At 46.8% G+C, this 24,822-nt stretch overlaps 1 protein-coding gene across 3 annotated transcripts in view; it reads left to right on the top strand.

Moving 5' to 3' along the window:
* The first annotated feature begins 9,476 nt into the window (after window positions 1-9,476).
* The window catches only part of LOC135264629 (zinc finger MIZ domain-containing protein 2-like), a 39,198-nt gene continuing 23,852 nt past the window's right edge, over window positions 9,477-24,822 (top strand). The window contains exons 1-2 of one of the 3 annotated variants that reach the window (XM_064353367.1): window positions 9,477-9,495; window positions 10,108-10,177. The gene's annotated coding sequence lies outside the window, so the exon portion shown is untranslated. Of the gene's footprint in view, window positions 9,496-9,515; window positions 10,178-24,822 lie in introns of those variants that run through there. The other 2 variants (XM_064353366.1, XM_064353365.1) reach the window with 2 other exon arrangements.

The following is a 24,822-nucleotide window of genomic DNA, read 5'->3' as shown; positions in this document are numbered from 1 at the left end:
TTTTTGTGAATTTCTTGGTGTTCTCAGAAAACCAGGGAAGTGGGGCCTTCAGTGCTGGCTGCTTGAACAGCCGCAGTGTAACATTTGCCTTGAACTGCATACAGGCTGCATATAAACCCTCAGCCCTGGATTGTTAGCCATTAGCCCTGCATGTAATACCTACCTGGTCAGCATGGGTCACATGACTTTGCAGCGCTGGGGGGGGGGCGGAGACTGTGCTGGATCAGCAGATCATTAGAGGGCGATGGTGTCACTCGCTCACAAACGGCTGCGGTAGCACCATACGGACGCGGAGCGCTTCGGGTTTGAGTATCAGCTGCGGGACGGGCTGACCGGCCTTGCTCTCCCCCCAGTCAGAATTTGGGAAGCCATACGGAACCTTGCTGAGTGCCCCGGACGGAGGTGTGCGCGAACGGGGCAGCAGTTTACGGGACGGTCCAGGAGACCCCTGCTGAAGCACTGCGTCTAAGGGGCGCGTGCCTCTGGCGGGGCGCAAGAGCTTCCTGCGTGAGCCCAATTCCTGGGTGCTACCCGAGGGATGATGGGTCACCCCCTCAGTCAGTGGCGCCTTTTTCGGGGGTGGTCCTCTCCTCTCCTCTGTCCCGTCTGTTTTTTCACAGCAGGTAGTGAGTTTTTCTCCAGAGCCTGCAGCTGCCCTGCAGGATCCACCTTCCAAAATTAACTAGATATGAAATATCTCCGTCTATAAACCCCATTATACCGTTCAATCTAACTGGATCTGGCTCACAATACCGTACTATCTTCTGACGTTTCATGGGTGCTGGGCAAGAAATGCGTTTTGACCACTAGATGGCGGTCTTGTATAAATAAATTTATTCATTTTTAAATGGTGCCGAAAGTCTTGCCGACCTCTAAAATCCATCGGTTTTTATTTCCATATTGTAAGTTTTAAATCAACGCCGCAGAATTTCTTATTCTACCAGATTTTCAACTAGAATTGCAAGGTTGCTGAATTGATGTCGTTTCAATAAATTGCTTATGGAAGAAAATATATGATTACCAAGCGTTTATGGCCCCAATTTATATATTCAATATACTTTAATATAGCCTACAGTTAAGGCGCAATGCTGGGTATCGCTTTAATTAAACAAATTGCCGTTGGCCTAGCCTAGGCGGCTTGTTCAGATATATAGCTCCACGTGGGTGAAAGCTACCCAGCGAAGATTCCCTACTCGTGCATTTCGCTTGGTTGTCATGGCGATCATTGTCGTCGGTACAATCTGCTACAATTGCGTCATTGGAACCGTGACTACACAGGCAAAAAAAAAAAAAAACCTGCTCTCTTCTTAAAATCTAATTAACAAGTACGTGAGCAACTACACAATATCCAGGGTTGGTAATGTTACAGTGTTAAGGTTGAAACGATTAAAAATTTAAAGCTTTGGACTCATTTCAATATGAGCATCACAATTGCATCATATTATTCAATTGGCGTTTGGCCTTAAACCTCAAGAAGTTCTTTTTTTTAGATTGGCTGCATATGGTTTCTATTGGTTGCTATCATAACAAACAATTGGTTCTGGAGAGTTATATTCCAGAGAAGCCAGCTTCTGTTTACACAGCGATTTATTGTTACATACGCTTTGACCAGAGGTGCCACAACGTTTGCATACATCCAGGCTACATATCAGTAATATCGGCCAGTAAGCAATAATCACACTCCTATACAATTTCAAAGCGTGATTCATTCCAATATTTCGTTTTATTCAGCTAATGGTTCATTTCATTAGGAATGTGTGAGAACTCATGTTGCGCACTGTGTGTTGGTTGATGTTTGCTTTTGATATTCAAATCATATGTTTTGCATATCATCCTTTTCAGTTCTATTTGTGGAGCTGACATAAATGAAGGCTTCAATTATCTCTGAAATAGAATTCCAAGTTGGGTGCAATTACAATCCTTTGCTTGGAATATTAATTTTTTGCTGTGCTAGAGATGGTACAAAAAATTTATGTTTTTACTGATTAGTTTCATACATTTTCTATAAAACAAGTAAAAATAAAAATATCTCAAGTCTTAAGTGGGACATACTTGATACCCTCCCTCCTTTCACCAACATGTTATCTAAACATGGTGGTGTGACCAGCTGAAACCCAATACCAGCCTTGTTTTGTGATTCTTTATTTATTTGTAGAAATGAGTGAAGGTGAAGGTAGGGAAAGCAGCGTGACAGGTTTTTTTTTTTTTTTTTTTTTTTAAGGTTAGGTGAGAGTGCAAAGGTCAGGGTAGCCTCGAACGCTCGAATGTGCACCCTTCTCCATGCTGCTCGTCTCAAGTGCTCTGCTTCTGACCGAGTCGAAGGAATTGTGGGTAAATTCCAAGTGACCTGGTTAGCCAGTTGACTGCCAAGTGGGGGAGGGGAGCCATTGTGAAGAGCAGGGGGAAGAGCGGGAGACTCGAGCCAGATGTTGGGGAACGTTGACACTGCAGAGGTCATAGAAACTGAAGCAGCTTATCTAACACAATTTCTTTAACATGCAGACACATTTGGTTACATAAAATACTTAGGTTCGTTTGATGGTGGCCTTTTGTTTTTGTTAGTCACATTTTATTTTTAGTATATGTTCAGTTGAAAGGGTAATAGCAGGTTTATAAAAGAAATGCTAATGCTTGATTTGCGCACGGGTTAGTTCCCGGTCCACACTTTTATAATCCTGCCTGTGAATCTGGAAACGAACGTCTTGTCTTGTGAGGCTATGTTATGTCCCTCTTCTATCAATGACGACCAGAATGGCCCTCAGCGTTTCAGTCTACTGTCCTCCCCTCCTCCTCCCCCCCCTCTCCCCCCCCCCATCGAGGAGCACCGTGGCTCGTTTTAAACTAGGACCGCTCCCTGCGTGTGTTGGATCGCTCTTCCCGACAACCGCTCCCTACGTGCGTGGGATCGCTCTTACGGGGGGGGCTTTTTACAGGGCCGTGTGTTCCACAGTGTGTCACATGTCACATGAGTCTTTCCATCTTTCCCGCATCATTAGCTGAACAGTGGCCGTCTGCAGGGCTGCTGGATTGACCCCGCCCTCGCGCCCCAACCGCCGCCGCTGCGCGCGCCAGAGCGCGCTGCACTCATCATGTCACCGTCTCCAATTCAGTTCCGCCTGCGTCAGTCTCCGTCATTACATACCCTTAATAAGTATCGTACCGAAACGGGTAATATAATAATGCCAGCATATTCTCTTCACCACTGTTCTTAGGCTTCACTTAATTTTTTTCTTCTTGCCTAATTGCCTTGGAGGTTGTGTCACTGTCAGCTGTCAGAGAACGTAATGTCTTGTTGAAATAAGGGTGGATACTGGTTGAGGTGTAGTATACCGAGTATGGAATTATGATCCCTGCACTGTAGTGCCACACCCATGCTCAGACCCTTCCAGGTTCTTCAGACGGTGTTCTGGCGCAGTGGCGTAATCACATGTGCGCTGTCATAGGTCTGTTGCTGGGCGGAAGAGAGGCTGACAAGCACAGCACCGTTTCCTTTGTTTATTTTCTCTCTGACCACACAGTGTTCAATATCTGCCCTTTTTTTTTTTTTTTTTTTAAAGTGCATTTTTTAAAATGTATTAATGTATTTTTTTTGTTGCATATTTTGCCTGACAGTCTTGCCACCTCTGCATTGTCACGCTTGGAATGGAACCACGTTGCAGTGGAGCGAAGCGGCTGCTGCCAGGAAGGGAAAAATGCATTTGTGTGGTGCGGTACAGTCTGAACGCTGGCGACGCTAGGCTGTGTGCATGGCACTGTGCTGCATGTGTGTGCTGGGGCGGGGGGGGTGTTCCTGTTTGGGGGGGGTTCTGGTGTGAGTACGCTGAGACATGCAGCAGCAGGGGGCAGCGTTATGCCGCTAGGGGGTGTTCCTGTTTGGGGGTGGGGGTGGGGGTGGGAGGGGGCAGCGCTTTCCCTGTAGACCGGCCCCCACCCCCACCCCGCTACGGCAAGCTCTTATTGTCGGTCAGCGACTTCCCAGGAATGTTCCTATTCTGGCCAGGGAGGCAGAGTCACTGAAATGGAATGCGGAGGGCGCCCACCGGAAAAAAAGAAAAGAAGAAGAAGAATAAAAAAAATAGAAATACTGGCTTAAAATGGCCAGAAAAGGGAATAATATTACTGTGTGTGAGTCTGTGTGTGTGTGTGAGTCTGTCTGTGTGTGTGTGTGTGTGTGTGTGTGAGTCTGTCTGTGTGTGTGTGTGTGTCTCTCTGTCTGTGTGCGTGTGTGTGTGTGTCTGTGTGTGTGCGTGTGTGTGAGAGGGATCGAGAGCGCGCAGATACACATTTTCAAATTGTACGCGTATGTTCTGTCGAGTAAAACCACGGTGGAGGGGGGGGGGGGGGTGGTGGAAGGCCAGGGATTCCCCCGCATGAACAGCTGGCTGTTGCTGCCCCTGCAGCACAGGGAGACCCACGTTACCCACAGCTCTGGAGCCGGGGTGAAGGGAGGGTGTGAACGTGTGGCGGTGTGGCGGGAAGGGGCGAGCCGGCGGTTGGACTGTTTCCAGCAGCCAACTGCCGCTCCAGATTTCACGGCTCAGCCAGTCAGTTGTCATGGTTTTTTGATCTCGACACACCGCGCACCTCTGTGAGTGTGTACAGGCTTAGGCTGAGGAAAGTGTGTGTTCAGGGAGGGGGCAGGGGTGGGGGGGGGGGGGCTGGCTCTTCTGGTCTATGACAGTGTTTAATGACTGCAGCAGATTGGAGTAGAGTCTGTGTGGCAGGTTGAGGGAGGGGGGGTCGGGGGGTGGGGGTGGGGGGGGGTGGTCGGGGAATGAAGAAAACGCAAAGAATGTAAGCATCTGTTTCCAGGGCAACAGGGAGCTGCAAATTGCAGGTCTGGCTGAGGTCTTTTGCTTTTTTTCTTTTCTTTTTCTTTTTTTTTCTCCTGCTCTTCCGCGCACCGACCGACTGAAGTGCTAACGCGGTCTGAGAGCGCCGCTCACACGGAGACTTACGGCCCTCTCCGACGCCTGGGGGGAACGTCTCGGCGCGGTTCGTCTCGTGCCCGCGTTTCGTTCCCGGCGACCCCCCAGTTCTGCGTTTCAGCACGCAGCTTAAGGTTAATGATGGGCTCTCACTGGCAGGGTGGAGGCAGGCTGCTCTCCGGTGTGTGCCTGTACCCGTTTAGTGTAATTACTGTACAAAAAAAAAGCCACTGGCTGCTAGCAGTGCTCTGTGAAAGAAGGCTACTCTGGAAGGCAACCCCACGTTCACTGTGTCGTTCGGAAGGTTGTTCCAAGGTCATCTCGAAATGTCTCCGCGCAGGAGAAAGGGGCTTAGCCACCAGGTTCCTTCAACTGTGTGACCGCAGACCCATTCCTTTCAGGCCAGAGATTCTGCCGTGTCAAAATGGCCGGTTACTAAAAAAAAAAGTGTTCGGTCACATTTCCCTCCTCCTCCTCCACCTCCTCCTCCTCCTCCTCCTCCTCCTCCTGCCCGTGCACTGTGACCAGTGGCCTTGCCTCTAACCCCGTTTGTTAGCCCAGTGTGACCACGGCTCCTCTGCGCTAATCTGCCCCGTCTTTCTTTTCTGCTCCTTGTTGCCAAACTGATCAGCTGACCCCCCTCACACCCCCCCCCCCCCGTTCTCCGAGCGCCCGTGCTGAATAGCGGCCCCTCGGGCGCCGGGGGGGGAGCGCTGAATGCCCCTGCTTTTGGCGCTGGAGCCTCGAGGGCGCAGGGAGGAGAATGCGGATCTTTTGTTCATCCCCCTGCAGTTCCAGCCTGGCCCCTGGTGCTCGCTCCTTTTTTTCTCTCTCTCTCTCCGCCAGGCTTAATTCCCATGAAGTGCTGTGGTACTCTCGGGCAGAATAGACCACCTACCGGCAGGGACAAGAGGAGGGGGGGTGGCGGAGATCGGAGGAGGGGGGGGCGGGGGTTTGACGATCCCGCGGTTGCTTCCAGACTGTTTGTCCTCTCGACGCCGGTTCTCCCGGGCCTCGGCGAGAGATGCCGGCCTTTGTTTTCCCCAAGATGGAAACTTTGCTCTCTCTCCTCTCGGTGACGTCGTGCGTCGTCCCTCATTTTCCCTCCCCGTTCTTTTGAAAAAAATGGTACGACCCGTTTCTTCTTTGCTTTCTGTGGGTGTCTTATTAACTCAGTGTCTTTGAGACTGTGCTTTTTCTGTATCGCCATAAAGGTGGAACTGTCTTAAGGAGGTCGCAGAGAAAAAAAAAAAAAGAAGAAAGAATTATAGCCAGATCTCAGTGGCAGTGTCGAGTACATGATTGTGGGCTTTTGTAACAGAACAGCTTGTGCTGAATTTAGCTCCACTCTTGACTCATCTAGTAGCAAGGGCGGTGATGCATTTTGACTGAATCCTGCGCAGTTGTAGTTGATGAGTCACAAAAATGTGTCTGTCACAGGAAAAGGAAATATGGTTTATCATTTATGAGTATATCCTTTTCATAGTATATATTATATCCTTGTTCGTAGTATAATCTGTTTTGGGTAAACCAAACAAATTCTCCCTAAGGTACTTATGAAACTCTATCCAATAAACGTGAAGAATGACACAGACATCGTAATGCATACATGCATGGTGATTAAAAGAAAAAAAAAATCATGACAAACAAAAAACTACCAGGGTGACTATGTAAGGTTTTATGAAGTCAAATACTACATTTACCCATGATCCTGTGCAAAAATGAAGGAGGTTGCTGAAGAAGAGACAGGTAAGCTGAGTTTGAAAAGGCCTCTACCTTTCTCTGGCCTTATATTGCCACAGGTATATTATTTATGTGTTGCATGATAATAGGCTTGTGAATCTGGTATGATAAAACATTGTGAGATCTTTCACAGATCTGTGCTTGTTTTGATACGCCTGCGGTTGGAACAAAGTTCAAGAGAATGAATCATCTGACATGGTCTGACCAGATTCAACAAAGCCTGATGGCTGAAAGGCTTTTAGCTAGGTTCCTGTTTAAAAAATAACACACCAAAAAAAGGTGCTTTTTACATCTTTAACTGTGTATCATTCTTGCTTTTCTTGAATATTAGGGTATAATTTTTTTTTAGGAATATTGAAAGTGGTGATTTAGTCCATTGGGCAAAGTTAAATGACTCGGTCTGTAGGGAGTCTGGCTGTAAACCTGTGTTAAAAAAAATCTTCCCATGTGGCAACAGGTTCAGTTCCCTGCTATGCGACCATGTGCACTGTGATCCCATCCCTATCCAACCCTCTGCTTCCCCTCTGTCTGACAAAATAGAAAAATGCATCATGACAGTGACATGACTGTCCACTCTCCTTATAAATAGATTAATATACAAATATATAAATAAGTAAATAAATTACTTCCACAATGGTTAAAAAAAAAAGTCCCACCTTAGATGCAAACCAAGTAATTATTTTTATTGTAGCAGTTAGACTGTATTCATAAGTAAACTACGTGGTTGTTCCCTGCACTTGGTACTGTACTTCCCTACAGGGTTTTCAACACACTTGTTCCTGGTTTTGGTTATACACTTTGTTGTACGTCGCCCTGGATAAGAGCGTCTGCCAAATGCCTGTAATGTAATGTAATGTATAACACGTATTGTAAATGAAATGTTACTGCTGGTTGTATTATTTTGTTAATTGGCCCATATGACTTAAATTGCTTGCTGAAATAATTGCAGACAGTTGTGATCTCACCCACCAGTGCCATAAACTATATATCTACCACAGAAATCCTTGTGCTTAGATCTAACCCACAGGTCATGTCCTCTCTGTAATGAAATGTGATATTTTTGACCCGTCTCCATTTTAAAATCTTTCTATGGGAGTCGGCTAGACTTCCTGTTATGACTACTGAACCTGGCAGTATTATTTATTTCTAGAAGAAAATATCAAATTTCATAACAGATGCCGCTCTGCTTCACGTTCTCTAAAAAAGTGCCTGCAGTTGGTCAATAAGAAGTAGCAGTGCATGCATGACTGGGGCTATATTTTAGTGGACTGTACAATGGCAACAGGTAATACTGTATGCATTGTTTTCTACACCATCCTAGGGTCCGTACATGCAAGTGCGATAGTGTGTGCTTTTGAGGGTGCTTTCAGTAGTCCTGAAAAGCTTGTTGCTGAAGTGTGAGAAACCACCTGTATCCTAAATCCTTTTTCTGATTCCTCCATTGAGGAGGTGTATCTGGGTCCTCTTCCAGTGATCATTGGGATTATCACCCTTCCAAAACAAGCTTTCAAACTCAAAACTTGATCTTCATATTTACAGCATCAGCACGTTTTGTCATTTCTTTTCATGTTTTTTTCCCTCCATCACTGCATCACAATCTACGTCAATTAATCTGCTTCTGGGCTGATGTACAGAGAAATTTCTGATCCTTCTCTTCAAATGTGAAATCCTCCACTTCTGAAAAACCCCGATATCTGCCAAGCCTCGGTTTCTTATCTGCTACTCCAAGTTCTTTGCTCTCAGTTCAAGAGCCTTTTTTTAAAATTTTTTTTTTTTTTAAAGCATCCCAATAAAATGTCTGAAACCAATGCCTGAAACCGAGTTTTTCTTTGTTACCAAGATATTCAGGAAACTGGAACTCGTTGCAAATATCAGTTCTTTTTTTTAATCCTGACTCCTGGGTGACTTTTAAATCCCAGCTCAACTCACCTTGAGAAAGCGTTCATTGCAGATTATAATCTAAAGCTGTGCCGGTGCTCACTGAACAAAAAGCGGTATATAAATGCGTTTTCATACTCCTGGGCAACAGAAATAAATATTTTGCGTTATAATGCATTACATTCTGTGCACATTCCGACACCCAAATTATTGTTTGAACGTGAACGGTGAGCATGCTTCATAGCAGACTAAAATGTAGACACTGTTTTATGAATAACAATCAACAATCATTTTACAGTAGGAAACAGTGAAATTCAGGACCCAAATACAAATATCTGCAACGAATGTTACAACCTATACTAATTTTGGAAGAATTAAAATGCAAGCAATTTGATTGGGGAATAGGTAGATCACATCCCAAAAAGATACACAATAATCATGAAATTTTGTTAACTGATGACTGATAACTTTGTAACTGTAGCAGGTTTTTGTTTTTTATTTTATTTCTATTTAGGTTGTATTTAAAAGTTGAATGGACTTAGTGTGTACAGTGTTCAGTTAGCACATAATTTCAAAACCGCTTTCATCATAAATTTAATTAACTACAGTATTTATGTTGTCGCTGCCATTCGCATATGTTTTACATTTATACCATGGTTGTGTATTATATGGCTAATCAAAAGAAAACTTTTCAATTCACGTACAATAAATCTAATTGGGCTACACAACTGGGACATATTTCCAATAGGCTAGCCGATAAATAATTAAACATATAGCATACACAAATAACTGTATTTATGTGCAAACCAGGAACTTGTGGTTAGTTCTGCAGGAGTGTCGTGACAGTTTTAGGTTTCATGATCTACATACCACACATCTATGGTCGTAACATCTGCAGTCGATCTACTAGTCTGGTCTGAGATGATTGAGAAGTCAGGAAGGCAGGGTGAGAAAGGTTTTTTTTTTTAAATCCTCCGACGGAGATCCTCCATCCTCATGATCTCATGAATAAATTATAGCAGCTCATTGTGCAACAGAGGGAGGTAGCAAACTCGGCAGTGGTAACGCTGCCGAGGAGTGCACAGAACTCGGAATCCACACGAGCGAGTGAGCTGCTTGCCCTCACTTTCTGTAACGTCACTGGCGAGAGTCAGCTAGCTAGTCTGGCTAGCGAAACTAGGAACTCACAGTGTGAATCAGGATCAGATCGCGACCTTGCTGGTAGCCAGCGAGCTACAAAGATATAGCTAAGCTAGCTACTGTATTGTAGCAGCGAGATCAAACGGGGAGTAGGAATTATTTTACATATACAATGATGGGAAATTCTACATAGCTAGCCAAGGTAGCTTGCAAGCGAAACAGTTGGATAGATATCTTGAGGAAGGCAGCTAACATCAGCGACATAACAAATTAACTGGTTCTGTATCAATCCATAGTGAACTAGGACAGCTAGCCGACACTATTCTTGACTTCACTCCAGTAATCTAGTTTAGGTGTCCACCTAGCTGAAATCATCTGAAAACAAGCTGGTCTTAATATTTCAACATATTTGTCTCAGCCTGCTGTGTATCTACCGTGGACCAAAGACTGTAAGACGCAGATCAACCTCAGGCAGTTAAGAGTCGAAGGTAAGCAAGTAGCTTCTCCTCTCAAAATCATTCCATTGTCAGTAACTTCGCTAACGTTAGCTAGCTAATTAGTTAAAACTGACTACCCAACTCTGCTGTTCAAAAAGAAAGAAATATGTTGTGTGTTTTTCATGTATTTTCGTGATGGTATACACGTGGAAAATGATAACTTACATCAAACATACATATATTAGCTAGAATCCCCCATTGGTTTGCTAGCAAAACTGTAGAGTTGCAATAGCTACCATTAGGTGGCTGGCTGGCAAGCTAGCTAATGCATCTACCAAGCCAGGGAACTTAGCCAGCTAGCTAACATAGCTAGGTGCATTAGCTAATGGGCTTGTTTATGCTCATGAAGTGTAACTGGTTAGCAAGATAAGCGGTGTAATATTGTTCATCGTAATAGTCGGCTGTACCAATACCGGGTGTATCTAGCTAATATAATTGTTTGTTTGCAAATAGTCTTAAACATACAGCATTGTAGCTGTTCGCGCTGCAAGGAGATACAAAATGTCTTCCATTGTTATTTCATTGCGGGCACACGTTACTGTGTCCAACGTTCGCTGGTAACACTCTAGCAAGAGCAGCACCTAAAACACGATCGCTATCAGTCTCAGATGTTTTTCTTCGTCTATCATTCGTGGCACACTTGAATTATAGTCCTCTCACAATATAATCGACGTGCTATCGTGATGAGTGGGTCGTGTTTTAGTTTCGGTATATCACGATTTGTCAGGCACGGTCTTTAATACACAGTGAGGTTAAACATATAGCCTTGACTAAACATAGCAATTGCATTTGAAATACGAGGCTTGCCAGTGTGTTCTACTAATGTTTGAAGGTAAAGGACGCTACTGTGTTGGTGTCTGGTAATCATGTTCTGGTAAACTTGAAAAAAATACTTGTATGGTCTGTTTTGTCATGACTGGGTAATGAAACGTCCACTCGAAACTCGTGTAGCATATTTTTTCTTCCACTGTAATCGGTTTCTGTTCGTGTTTCTAGCACTATAGCCCACTAATTGGTAAGGAATGTCATTGCTGCGGTAGAACCTAAAGCTTTCTGCTTTGCGTGTTAGTGCTTTCAGTTTGAAATAGTGCCTTCATCCATAGTATCGTTTTTATTGTAGTTAGACTGTGTAGGCTGTACAATAATGTACAGTGCCGCACGATGAAAGAAGATGCATTTTAGCCTATAATACAGTTTCTGCTTGTGAGGGCGGATGAATAAAATGGTTTTAACAGCACAGAAGTAATCTTGTATTGCAGGGAAAGTATTCAAGATTACATTTTAACCTGATTATTTTACCACGGTACAAATTGAACGCTAAAATTTCCTGTGCCCTCTTTATATGTACGGTAAATATGTCCCAATATATGACCAAAATGCACTAAATTCAATTGTGAAGCCAATTTCATCAGTAAGGCGGATTTTTATTTTCATAGCCACTGGCTCCTTTGTGATTAAGTCAATAACTCTTGGTTTTTTTTTGTTTTTGTTTTTGTTTTTTTTGGTTAAAATGTCCATGCTTGCATTAGATAATGTGAATATGGAAGTTTAACCTCATTGCCCCAGCAAGTGCCATTTTTCTGGGTGCTAGAACCTCTGTTTATTCCCTAGCCTTGCCCCTGAATGTCTCTGTGAGCAAATCCTAATTCCAGAGGCAGACTGAGTCACACAGCCAGCCCCAAAACACCCTTTGACTCCGGACTGCAGCCCAGGGAAAATGGTGTGCCGTTCTCATGGCGGATGGCACTGTTTGCTTTGTGTGATATTGAGTACTGAGATCTTAAACGGATGGGAGAACGGCGTCTCGGCTAGAAATAACTGTACAAAATAAGTAATTGTACCTTACTGAACCCGTGTTCAGCAGTTGTCTACGATCATGAAAATGCACTTTTGTACGTCGCTTTGGATAAAAGCGTCTGCCAAATGTAATGTAATGTCTCTCCCATACTCTGTGTGACGGGCAGACTTGGCTGTTTTTCGGAAGAGGTGTTTAAAACATGAGAGGGTCTACCCACATGCCTTTGTGCGTCTCTGGACAGCTATTATTGAAGGCTTCGCCCTCCGAAGAAGGTTCGGTGAATTATTAATAGCAGTTCATGCCATCCTGAGTAAAACCTTGTTCCCACGAGGTGTGTGCTCATCGTGAATGCTTAAATTGCCCGGCCCTTCTGCCCCGCTTCAGCGTTCATTCACAAACAGCCCCGGTGTAGCCGTCCGTGGTTCTGGAGATGCAAAGTCCCTGTGCAGAATCCTGCATTCAGTGTTTTGTCGGGGGGGGAGGGGTTGGTTGGGTGTTGGGTGGGCAGGGAAAGTTTTCACATCTTTGAAACTGATTGAGTGTCAGTTTTTGCAGATTGGCACAAATCCAACTCTCAATTCTTTTCTGTCATTTAGTGCACTTGTACTTGCGCCAGTGCAGTGTAATGTAAGGTATGGAATTGATCTTGTAACCTAAGGGTCACGGGTTCAACTCCTGGGTAGGGCACTGCTGTTCTACCCTTAAGCAAGGTTCTTTGGGGCATTGCTTGAGTGTATATCCAGTCTATCCTGTGTAAATGAATGTGTGCTGTGTAAAAATGTGGTGTAAGTCACTCTGGGTAAGAGCGTCTGCTAAATGCCTGTAATGTAATGAATGGGCCGCCTCCACTCAGAGTTCTGTCAGTGACCCCCCAGGGATAGCCAGTGTTCAGTTAGCATCCCTGCATATAAGTATAAATGTATGTGGTGTGCACAAATTTTTTTTTTTTTACCTCCTGTTGATCCACAATCTCCACATCCTCTGTAGGTTTCAGTGGTTCATTAACTGAAATGGTGTCTGAATGCAGTTGCTTAATTCTAACATTAAAATGAAAACTTTTTTTTAACACTTTTTAATAATGAATTGATTGTCGTGACTTATTAATTTAATTCTGCCTATCACAGCAGTGTCCCAACAGTTGTAAGTGAAAAATTATAAAAGGGTGCAAGCCCTCCATGCTTACGCTTTTCTGGTTCGTTTTTTGATTTGCACCTCTACGAAAAAAAATAAAAATAGAGTTGGCCATAAATGAAATGTTACTGTGCATCAGATGAATATGAACCCTCTGCCGTTCTTGCAAAGGGACAGTAAAGGACTGTCCTGTACGTGTTTTTGTGGTGCTCGACGGCAGGGAAGGGTTCTGTGGCTCAGCAGTTTTTTTTGGATGGCTGCACACTTGCAGATAGGGGTGGAGGCGGCACTGTAGTGGAATTCCACTGTGTCAGACGCTGTTAAATTAAATGTGTTTAAGGTCTGAGAGAGCTACCCCTGGACTGCTCTCTTACCCAGGCTGGTAGCGCATCACAAATGGTTTGTGGTAGTTGTAGTTTGTGTATAAATGCACGCACGTTCAGCTGGGAAATGGTTGTAAACAGTTACTACTGCTAGCTCTACGTGATGCAATGTGTATTTTTTGCAGCGTATGTATGATTTGAATAATAGATTTGTATAAGGCTTATATCTGCAGCTAAGGAATGTCTTATGTATTTATTGATTTATTTGTAGGTGGACTTGTCAAAGCCCATTCCAAAGTAGGAAAATGGTTCTTTAGGACAAACTTGGCATGAGGCTATTGCGCCATACGTCTTATACATTTGTTTACCAGTTTTTAAAAGAATGAAGGCCCAAAGAAATGTATCACTGTTTGTTGTCCTTTACATGGGAAACTGGTGCCCGGTCACATTTAATTGTGACTCTCCAGATTGCTACAGGAGGGGAACGCATAACCGAAGTGGACGCTGTCCTCAGGGGATTTTTCAAGTGAATTTGGTTTCAAACATTTTATTGTTTAGTTTTCAATGGAGTCGCAAATCCGTTAAGACCAGATCAGGGGCAAAGTCTTGGTTTGATAAACACTATGGCTTTAACCTTGGCTCTTGCTGAAAAAAACTATGAAGACAACCATTTGGCTGGAACGAGTAAACTCGTACTAGGAGGAGGCAGAAACGCTGTGCACAGCCATTGGGAGGCTCTGCAGTGTCTCTTGTCTTATTACCAAGTCTCTAAGCTGGAGGGCTCTTCAGAAAGCTTTGAGTGTGTTTGGGCCTCTGCTTTATGAATGAATGCATTGTCCAACACCTTTAGTGTGGTGGGACCCACACTGAAGAGCCCTAGTTTTTCACAAGTAGTAAAATGAGCTAATTTAAAACCCTCTTTCATGCCTCCATAGCCAACTCCACAGTATTGGAAGCTTCGTATAAATCCCAGAATGCATCTTGCGTTGTCTTTTTTCTCTCCCTCTGAAGGGCTCACCCTGTTGGACACAGTGGAGCTGGGTTATAAAGGCCTGTTTGCGAGGCCTCAGGTGAACTTGCATGCATTTATTATATAAATAGGAACACAATTTGGCATTGTGTCAGTAATAAGTCTCAGGTGCGATTCAGCCACAAGACTGTAATTGTACAGGTTTATTAACATAAGAGTCACAATGAACCAGTAAAGGACGTCTTGTTCTGTGGTAAATTATGTAAGATTTAAAGTTATGCAGGCCACAGAACTGGGAAATAATGTCCAAGTTGTTAATCTTGGCTGCGTGTCATGGGATGGGCAGGTTACAGGGACTAAACATTTTAAATCTACATGGCAGCTGTGAGAGCATGCGATGTTGCTGGTGCTAGCTCACCTGTAGCTTGCTGGCTAGGTAGCTGGACAAGGAAGCGGCTTTATAAAAAAGTAGGAGTGATCATAGGTAGCATGTCACCTGGACCAAGCATCCCATGCTACTGGCTTTTTTAAAAAGAAAAACAAGGAAGGCTTTGTATTTTTGTTTAACAGACATAGTTTACTTGTTACGTCAGAGAGCTGTCAAACATTTGTCATGTTGAAAGGTCCAGTCATTGAGACGCTAAACTACAGTATGTGATCAACATGATTAAACAAGTTTGTGAAACCTATTCCCATTGTCTATTTGTCCTTAAATTCCTTCATATTAGAACAACAGCAAAAAATATTTTGGCTCTGGTTTTGTTGTCCTGTGTACTATTACTCGTTTTGGCTATTTGGTAAATGCTCAGTATGAGTACAAATGTTCTCGATTTAAAGATCATTTCATGTTTGTGGCTGGACATCTGTTCAATTTCTTGGTCATAGCTCGCCTGTTTCCAGCTCTGCTGCGTAGCAATGCTGACTGTTTGAAATGGCAGTGAGCACTGTGACAAGCTGTGTCACTATGTATTTTATCAATGAGGAAAGGAGCAAAAAAGAGAGAGAGAGGGTGTAATCTGTCCCACTGCATGCTGGGAACTTGAGGCAGAGAGGAGCAAAGTTGGAGGGCTAACTATCCACTTCAAATGACGGTAATCTGCCTAATAATTTGAATGGCTTAAATGTTCCAGGACAGGCGCTCAGTCTAATGTTGAGGGTTTCCTTTGAGATCGGAATATATTCTGGCTCGCTGTACAGGGCATCCGAAATCGAGTGTTCATTCACTTCTCATTTTTCAAAAAGGGGTGGTGGTGTGACATCGAAGCACATGAAAATTGAAAAAGTAAAATTGAAATAAGAGTCCTCTATCCCAAGCTGGGTCTGTGGTCGTGATTTGCATCCGTGTGCCATGGAAAAACTGGACCTATTTGTTCTCTAGACGTCCATTACATTACATTTAGCAGACGCTCTTATCCAGAGTGACTTACACATCTTTTTCATAGCATTTAAACTACATCCATTTATACAGCTGGATATATACACTGAAGCAATGCAGGTTAAGTACCGTCGCTCATGGGTACAACGGCAGTGTCCTGCCCAGGAATGGAACCCGTGACCTTTAGGTTACAAGCCCAGCTCCTTGCCCGTTATACTACGCTGCCGCCCAGCTGAACTGTTGCCTGTCGGTGCAGTGGTTAAGCACGGTGACCTCCATTGCTGAGAAACCCAGAGGGCAGTGCATGGCACCATCATGTAGAACCGGAAAGCTACCTTGTGTTGGTATTAAGTGTAAGTAGTTATTTCAAGTAGTTATTCATGGTAGCATAGAAAATTCAGTTCTAAAAAAAAAAAAGGACCTGTTTACATTACATTAATTTGGCCGATGCTTTTATCCAAAGCGACGTACAGTTAGTGTTTAGTTTACACCACTGTGAAACTGTAGCAATCCTGTAACATGAGTGTAAACAGCAACGATAACCAAACCAAACACGTGGTATCGAACATGATATATATATATATATTTTTTTACCTCCACACATTCCAGGAAATGTGCCAAAATGCGAGCCGGGAACAATGTCTGATATTCAGCCTGCTCCAAGCTGTATGTTTACCCCCTTTATGTAAATGTACACACGTGTAGGGTTTCTGTTATCTATTGAAATATTTTAAAGTGGTTATACAATGCGGTGCATTGCGTAACGCTGCTGTACCGTGTGACTGAGTTTAAGGCCCCGTTACGGGGGTCTGCTTTGGCCCCCCCCCTGTCCCCGGAGATCGGGCTCTCTCTGCCCGCTCTGGATTTTCACTGTGAAGCCAAGAAGCCAAGCGTGAAGAGGTGTGTTGGTCAGAACTGGTTCTTCTTCAAACTGGCCTCCTCTCATTGGAGCTGGTCTGAATGTGATCAGCCACTCAAGCCGTTCCCTTGTGGCCAGTTTAATTCAGTGTTTTTAGTGACCAGTTTAATTCAGTATTTTTAGTGACCAGTTTAATTCAGTATTTTTAGTGACCAGTTTAATTCTGTGTTTTTAGTGGCCAGTTTAATTCAGTGTCCTCAGTGACCAGTGTATCAACATTGCCGTCCTCTCGTTTATAGGAGCTGATTGGCAGATCAGTTTTTAAAGGCAATTGCTCTACCCCCTGAACAAAATGTTTTGTTTTTTTCTATCGGTCAGTTGCGTCTATCGGTGGATCTCTGCGTCCTCAAACGGGCCCTGAGCGGTAAGTCAGGGAGCCGCGCTCCAGATCAGCTTCGGAGGCGAGGCGTCAGAGCGACAGGGTTTGCATCAGAGTGGAAAATCTAGTTGTGCCAGAATTTGGGCTCCGGCCGCGTGAAGCTCCTCCCTCGTCAGAGGAAACGCTCGTTCGCCCGCTCCAGAAATATCTTGGCGTTTCTCCTCTTCGCTTCCGGTTGTTGTTTTTTTTGTTTTGTTTTTTTAAAATATACTTTCACCTCCCTGACTGGACAAGAAGTCGTTCAGTTTGTCTGTTTGTCTGTTTGTCTGTTTGTCTGTTTGTCTGTTTGTCTGTTTGTCTGTTTGTCAGTTTGTCTTTGGCTCCCTGTCAGTCCTCTGCATGCCTGACCAGCTTCCCTCCTTTTTGTCCCCACCCCATGCAAACAAACGGGCCTTCTAGTCCTCCTGGAAATGTGTCGCTCGTTGCTAACGGTGACGTGACCTGTAAGGTGCGATGGGAAAATGTCTGCGGGGAGCAGTGAGCAGGGTGAAGCCGCTGGGTTGTCCCGCAGGAGTGGACGTAGTTGGGTGGGTGGAGCAGTTATTGGACGCACGTAATGTGGGTTCTTATATGAGTGAGTGAATCCTGTTCGGAGGACAGACCGCTATCTTTGTGTGCCGAGTCATGGCGGTGTATGGAGATGGAGCCTGAGTGCTTTTTCAAGGTGACTGGCGCCTCATGTCTGTGTGTGCGCTGAGGGCACAAGGCGAGGAGAAGGACTACGTTTGACATCCAGCCTGGACCGCAAGGGAACATGTCCCCATGATGCGAGTTGATTGGAGGAGCCAGTCAGAGTGACTGTGCAAGAAGAGCTCCTATTGATCGGATTCCTCTCTAGGTTTCCATACAGCTGAAGGTGCACTGAGGACTTAAGGCTGCTGAAGGCACACACACACACACTCACACACACATATTACACAAACACACACACACAGATATTACACACACACACACACCCCATTTCAGCCTGCCTCCCCTTGTGTGTACATGAAGTGGCTGAAGTGGCCTAGTTCAGCCTCTGTCTCTAGTTATCAGACAGGTATTTGAGGCTGCATTACCATTAATAATCATTTTTACAGCCTAGAATACCTCTTCTGCTCTCCCACTTAAAAAAAAAAAAAAAAAGCCCACAGAATTTGTTTTTGAGGCTGAAATTGTGTCAGAACTTGCCTCCCTTCTGGTGAAAAACTAGTTGTATCAACACCGTGAACAAATGGTATTTATCTTTAAAAAAAATTTTTTTTAAAAACACAAAAAAAAACAGGCTGTTCCCCTGAGCAACCTTCGACGGGGCCTCTTTATTTCAGAGCCCTGCCGGCCCGCCTGCTGCAGGCAGTGAGGCTCAGATGCAGCGCTGTTGGCTGCTGTTGCTAATAAACGCTGTTGGACCTTGGACCGGGTTACAGTGCAGGCAGCGGAGGACCGGGCTGTGAGTGTCACACATCCGCGCGGCATTATTAATTATAAATAAACGCGGGGGAGAAACGCTCGTGCAGAATGGCTTTCCTGCTCCGCTCGGAGGCGGCAGGATGAAGGGATTAATGTGGGCTGACAGACGAGTGCAGCGGCGACTGGATTAGGGCCTGATGCTGCCGGAGTGTCGCGTTCTCCCCCCCCCCCCCCGGTCCCAAGCACCGAGCCTTCCATCACCAACCCCAGTGCGAGACACATAAAGACAGACCGAGAGAGAGAGGCAGGCAGGCAGACAGCAAGACAGGCAGGCAGGCAGACAGACAGACATGCAAGGAGACAGATCGATAGACAGACAGAGAGAGAGGATGAGAGAGGATGTTTGTCCCACTAGGAAAGGTGTGCCATGTGATCCTGACAGATGAAAGAGAGGCTGCATAATTAGAAGTTATTTGTTTGGGATTGTGTGTTGTAGTAGCTTCTGTCTGCTGTATGACCCGGTACTGTGTTACTGACGTAGAATTCCCGTGAAGCGCGTTTGTTCCAGTTTGCAGGTGTGCACACCTGTGGGTGTGCGGATGTGGTGTGGGGTAGCTGCTCTGCATCAGCGCGAGACTGACTCTGTTTAATGGCGCCCTCTCTGTAGAGCACTTTGGTTTTTCATTACCAATATTGGTTAAAGCGTTATTTTTAGCACGAGCTAAGTGTTCTCTCTAGGAATTTAACTTTCACAATCTGACTTTCCGGGGTCCTGGCAGAATTTCCGTCGATGTCTGGAGAGCAGACATTCTCTGGGGGGGGCAGGTTTGGGGGGGGGGGAGCGGGCGGGCAGGCGGGGGGGGGCGGGGAGCGGGCAGGCAGGCGGGGGTGTTGGAAAGGCTGCTGTGATTCCCTGGAACCCGTCTCCGCTCCAGCTCTGAACCTCTCTGAATCCAGCTGTAAGGCCCGTCCCCGTGTGCCTCTGTCCCACAGCGGCGTTTGTAATGGCTCACTGTCGAAATCGGCTGCAGTTCTCAGCGTTTAAAATTAGCTGCACAGATGGACGGGGTTGTAGCATACAGGTCCAGACAGCTTGCTGAAATATTTTTGTTGAATTTTCTGGGGGTTTAAAAAAAAAAAATTTTTTTTTTTTTTTTGGGTGGTCTCAATTTCAAAGCAGCCAATCAATGTGCCTTCAGGGAGCGGATTGTCTCGATCGATAAAATGTAGGCTGGTTTTCAGAGATGCCATTATTCTGTGTTGGCGTGTTGCTGTTTGGGGAACTGTAGCTCATTCAGTATGGAAACTGTCAGTGGGCTAACATGATTTTATACAACGTAAAACCATTTCACACCTCATTTCACACCTAGGTGATGCATCAGAGGGGAACATGCTAGCAATTCTATGCAGAATTTGAGAGGGTTCTTGGGCGTCGTATACATCCACGCCCTCTGGCTCGGCAGCCATTTTAACTTTCCACTCACCCCTGCACAGTCATTTCTGTTAGAAAAATGGTGCCCGTTGTAACTGAGGTGCATTTTAACCTAGTAGTACTGCATCATTGTGGGACTCCTCCATTAAAAACCCTTCCCAACTTGGGCAACAACTTCAGACATCGTTCTCACTGCACTACAAACTCAGTGGCTATAAAGACCCTTTGCCTGCAGGGGCATTCTTAATCAATTATACTAGAGGCCTCATCGTAGCTCTCCCTGCTAACACTGTTCCACAGCGCTGTGGCACACTTCATGGTCTAGTGTCCTATCCTGAACTAGCACTGTCCTGTGGAACAATAGCTTGTCCGTAGCTTGTATAGCAATACAGTAACCCAGCGCTAACTAGCTAGCTGACTGGTTTCATAAAGAATAAGCTAGCCAACCAAAAGCTAGCTGGCTAGCTAGCTAACACATGCTAGTGAAATGTGTACTCTATGACTGGCATAGAGACTTAAGCTGTTATAAATTTCTGGATATTGGCATTTGGACCATTTTTTAGGGTTGGTTGCTCATCCTCTCGTCTGGCAGTTGAGCCAGTTTTAAGCTGGCATCGCACTCTGCCAGTGTCTGCCTCGAAAGGCTGACAGAGATTTATGGCGGCCTTCTGAATTAGTGTAGCCTTAAGGCTAATATGTGGGTGCGTTTTTTCCTGAATACCCATCATGCAAATCTGCAGGGTTTACATTCCCCTTGGCTCTGGTTGGTGTGAGAGTCACGTGACTCTCGTGTGATTTCCTGCCAACTTCCCCAGTGAGTGCGCTACTGCTGCAGCCAAAGCAGGAGAAAGCTGGTCTGAGCCGGATCAGGTCCCAGTCCGGTCCATGGATCGGGTCCCGGTCCGGTCCATGGATCAGGTCCCGGTCCGGTCCATGGATCGGGTCCCAGTCCGGTCCATGGATCGGGTCCCGGTCCGGTGAAACCGTTTCTGTGTGCGACCCGACCCGTACCGATACGGTCACCAGGTTCCGCTGCGGTCACCAGGTTCCGCTAGACTCCCGCCATTTAGACCACACAAAAGGGGTGTCAGCGCTTCCTTTGTTGTGGGTGTCAAATCAAACGGCCAACATTTGTGCCATTTGTGGCTTGACACACGCACACACACACACACACACACACACACACACACACACACACACACGCGCTCCAGTCAGCTAAGACCAACGTGATGTCATCGCTGACACGTGAGAGGGTGCGAGGCGCTCGAGGCGTGGGGACATGTGGCCCTAAAGAGCCCTTTCTGACCCGCTGTACCTTCACAGCACGCCTGTGGCCTCAGCAACGCAGACGCACCTGTTTCTGACCCGCTGTACCTTCACAGCAGACGCCTGTTTGGCACCTCCAGTCCAACGCAGACGCACCTGTTTCTGACCCGCTGTACCTTCACAGCACGCCTGTGGCCTCAGCAACGCAGACGCACCTGTTTCTGACCCGCTGTACCTTCACAGCACGCCTGTGGCCTCAGCAACGCAGACGCACCTGTTTCTGACCCGCTGTACCTTCACAGCACGCCTGTGGCCTCAGCAACGCAGACGCACCTGTTTCGGACCCGCTGTACCTTCACAGCACGCCTGTGGCCTCAGCAACGCAGACGCACCTGTTTCTGAACGGCTGTGCCGCTCGCTGCAGCCCAGGTGTGTGAAGCGAGCGGTTAGCGAGCGCAGGTGCGTTAGGGGGCTGTGCGTTAGGGGGCTGTGCGTTAGGGGGCTGTGCGTTAGGGGGCTGTGCGTTAGGGGGCTGTGCGTTGAGGGCTGTGGTTAGCTGGCGTGGGCGTCTTATTCTGCCCGGGCGTAGGGGAGGCTGCGCTGAATTAAGTATAGGGCTAACTCGCGCTGTCAGTGGAGACAGTTTGTCTGCGTGGTGCGCACACACACTCTCACGCACACACTCACACACGCACGCACGCACACACACACACACACACGCACGCACACACACACACACTCACGCACACACACACACACACTCACCACGCACTGTCCACAAAACACCACACACACACACAACACCACACTCTCATCGCACACATGCACCCCTCATCTCACACCACTCGCACGCACACACACACACAGTCTCGCACACATGCACACTCTCTCTCTCACTCGCACACACACACACACACACACACGCACACACACACTCTTCTTAGCTCAGTGTGCACCGCTGGCCCTGTTGTTTTGCAACGGACGTTAAAAAAAAAAAAGCTTTGCGTTGGTTTTTTTTTTAGCAGATTGTGAGAAGGAGCAGGGGACAGAAAGTACGGGAAAACAGAACGAACCTTGCGAACAGGATGTCCAAGAACGGGCAATTAGAAGTGCATTAATTACACAGCAGCACCGCGCTGGGAGATTCTGTAACAGCGGAAAAACATTGTTTAAATTTAACTTGTTTAAATTAGCATTTTTACCAAAATGTGTCACTGTGAGATTTCTAAACTTTTAAAAAACTTTTTTAACTTTAAAAAAAAATTTTTTTTAATCTAACGTTGGTAAAGGGAAAATGTGGGTAAAAACACAAACTCAAAACCAAGGGCTATCATTAAAAATGTGAAAGTGCAGTTAAAATGATTGGGCTAATTTTTGTTTTGTTATTCTTTTTTCTCCCCGAAGGTAGTCTGGGCCTTTATTTCCTCCTGCTCTGTACCGCCTCCCTTCAGCAGAGCTACAGCCCGTTTCCTGGTCTTATCCCGCGCAGCAGTTTTAGGGTTTGTGACGTCCCCCCCCCCCGTCGAGCTCGCGGTTGTGTCGCTGATAGCCTGAGTGTGAGAGAGCGTGTCCCGGAATTCAGCTGTGACGAGTGGGAGGATGAAGTGCGGGGGGGGGGGTTCTGACTGGAGCGCTGGCGGTGATGAGTCAGGGAGGGGGGCGGGACCGGGTGTCCCACTAGGGGGGGGCGGGGTGCGCCTACGCGTACACGCGGGGCGACAGCCGCCCGCCTACGGGCTGCCTCACAGCCGTCACGACGCAACAGGGTGAATTCCCCGCGAGTTAAAAAAAAAAAAAAACGCGTCGAGATCAGGAAGTCCCCGGTGACGCGCCCGGACCCCGAACGTTCGCACGGTACCGCGACACCCCCCCTGTCCAGATTTCCCCGATCATAGTGGCGGGCTGCGGGGCGGGGGGGGGGGAGGCGAGATTGGCTGTCCGAGATTGGCTGTGATGGCGCCTCTGTAGGGAGGATTCTGATTCGTTAGCACCTCTGAGTCGCAGACTGTGGCAGAGGCGGGTATGTGAAACTGCCACTCATCCTCTCCGTAGAGCAGCTCTCCTTCCCCGCGCGTACGTGGGTAACGGTGTTTCTGCTCTGCGTGATGTCATCCGTCCGCGGCCCGGGGCGGTGCCTCAGCTCCCCGTGCGCACCTGAGTCAGGCTGGAACCGTTCCCATGGCAACCCGTCCCAAACGCCGCCGCGCGGCGCACTGTCCCACGCGCGGCGCTGGTCTGGCCCACACGCTCTCAGGTGAGTCAGACGCAGGTAGGAGTGCGTCTGCGGCGTGCTGCCTCTGTTCGCCCGCACCCGACTGCACCCGACTGCACCCACTCACTCCGTGAGCTTGACTTCATGCAACAACAAAAAACAAAAAAATTGCTGAACTACCTGCGTAAAACCTGGCAGGACGGGGGGAGAAAAGTGCTTTAGAGAGAGAGAGGGAATCAGAAGTTTAAGGCAGGGGGAGAAAAGTCCTTTAGAGAGAGAGAGGGAATCAGAAGTTAAAGGCAGGGGGAGAAAAGTCCTTTAGAGAGAGAGAGAGGGAATCAGAAGTTAAAGGCAGGGGGAGAAAAGTCCTTTAGAGAGAGAGAGAGGGAATCAGAAGTTAAAGGCAGGGGGAGAAAAGTCCTTTAGAGAGAGAGAGAGGGAATCAGAAGTTAAAGGCAGGGGGAGAAAAGTCCTTTAGAGAGAGAGAGAGGGAATCAGAAGTTAAAGGCAGGGGGAGAAAAGTCCTTTAGAGAGAGAGAGAGGGAATCAGAAGTTAAAGGTCCTTTCTGTTAATGTTCTGGCCGAGGCTTCGGACCGTGGCCAACTGGAAGACGCCCTGCGGCGGCTCGGAGAACGGTGCCAGGAAAGCAGCCGGTCTGGGAGGGAGAGAGACAGAGGGAGGGAGAGAGAGAGAGAGAGAGACAGACAGTGAGAGAGAGAGAGAGGGAGAGAGAGAGAGAGAGGCGCGGGTAATTGCAGGGATAAGAGCGGTGCGATAGCCAAATGTGGATATAAGCACACGACCTGTCGGCTTTATGACTTAATGGGCAGCACGTCAGGGAGCCGTCCAATCCTGCGAGGCGGTGGGGGTGTTGGGAAGGAGAGGGAGAGAGACAGAGGGAGAGAGAGAGACAGAGGGAGTGAGAGGGAAAGAGAGAGAGGGAGAGAGAGGGAGAGTCAGTCATCCTGCTTAACAGTCCCTGGTGTAAACTGTCCGTCGCCATGCCAACCTCGACCCGCCTCGTTGGTGTGACAGAGCGTGCGGTCTGTGTCATGAATCACACACACACACTCTCACTCACACACACACACACACACACACACTCTCACTCACACACACACACACACACTCACACACACACACACATCAAATTCCCCCGATGACTATCCGGTAATTCCGGTCTCTGCCAGATTAGGAGGCGCTTGCACATTCTGCTGGTGCCACGCCTCACCGTGGGGGCTGCCCATTTCACAGGACTGGCAGCGGCTTCAGTGGGCACTCTGCACTTCCTGTGCAGCTGGTATCCTAAAGCTGCGCATATTGGAACCCGTAGCCCCGCCCCTTTCCCCCCTTACCTGGGGCACTCCGGGGGGGGGGGTTATCTTCTGCGTCTGTAGATGCAGCCTAGTTCTGTCAGTCAGGTGACTCTGCAATCTGTTGG

Source organism: Anguilla rostrata, chromosome 10 (genome assembly GCF_018555375.3).
Source record: "Anguilla rostrata isolate EN2019 chromosome 10, ASM1855537v3, whole genome shotgun sequence".
Taxonomy (NCBI): domain Eukaryota; kingdom Metazoa; phylum Chordata; class Actinopteri; order Anguilliformes; family Anguillidae; genus Anguilla; species Anguilla rostrata.
Note: the sequence above shows the minus strand (reverse complement) of the source record. Positions and strands in the feature narration are given on the sequence as shown.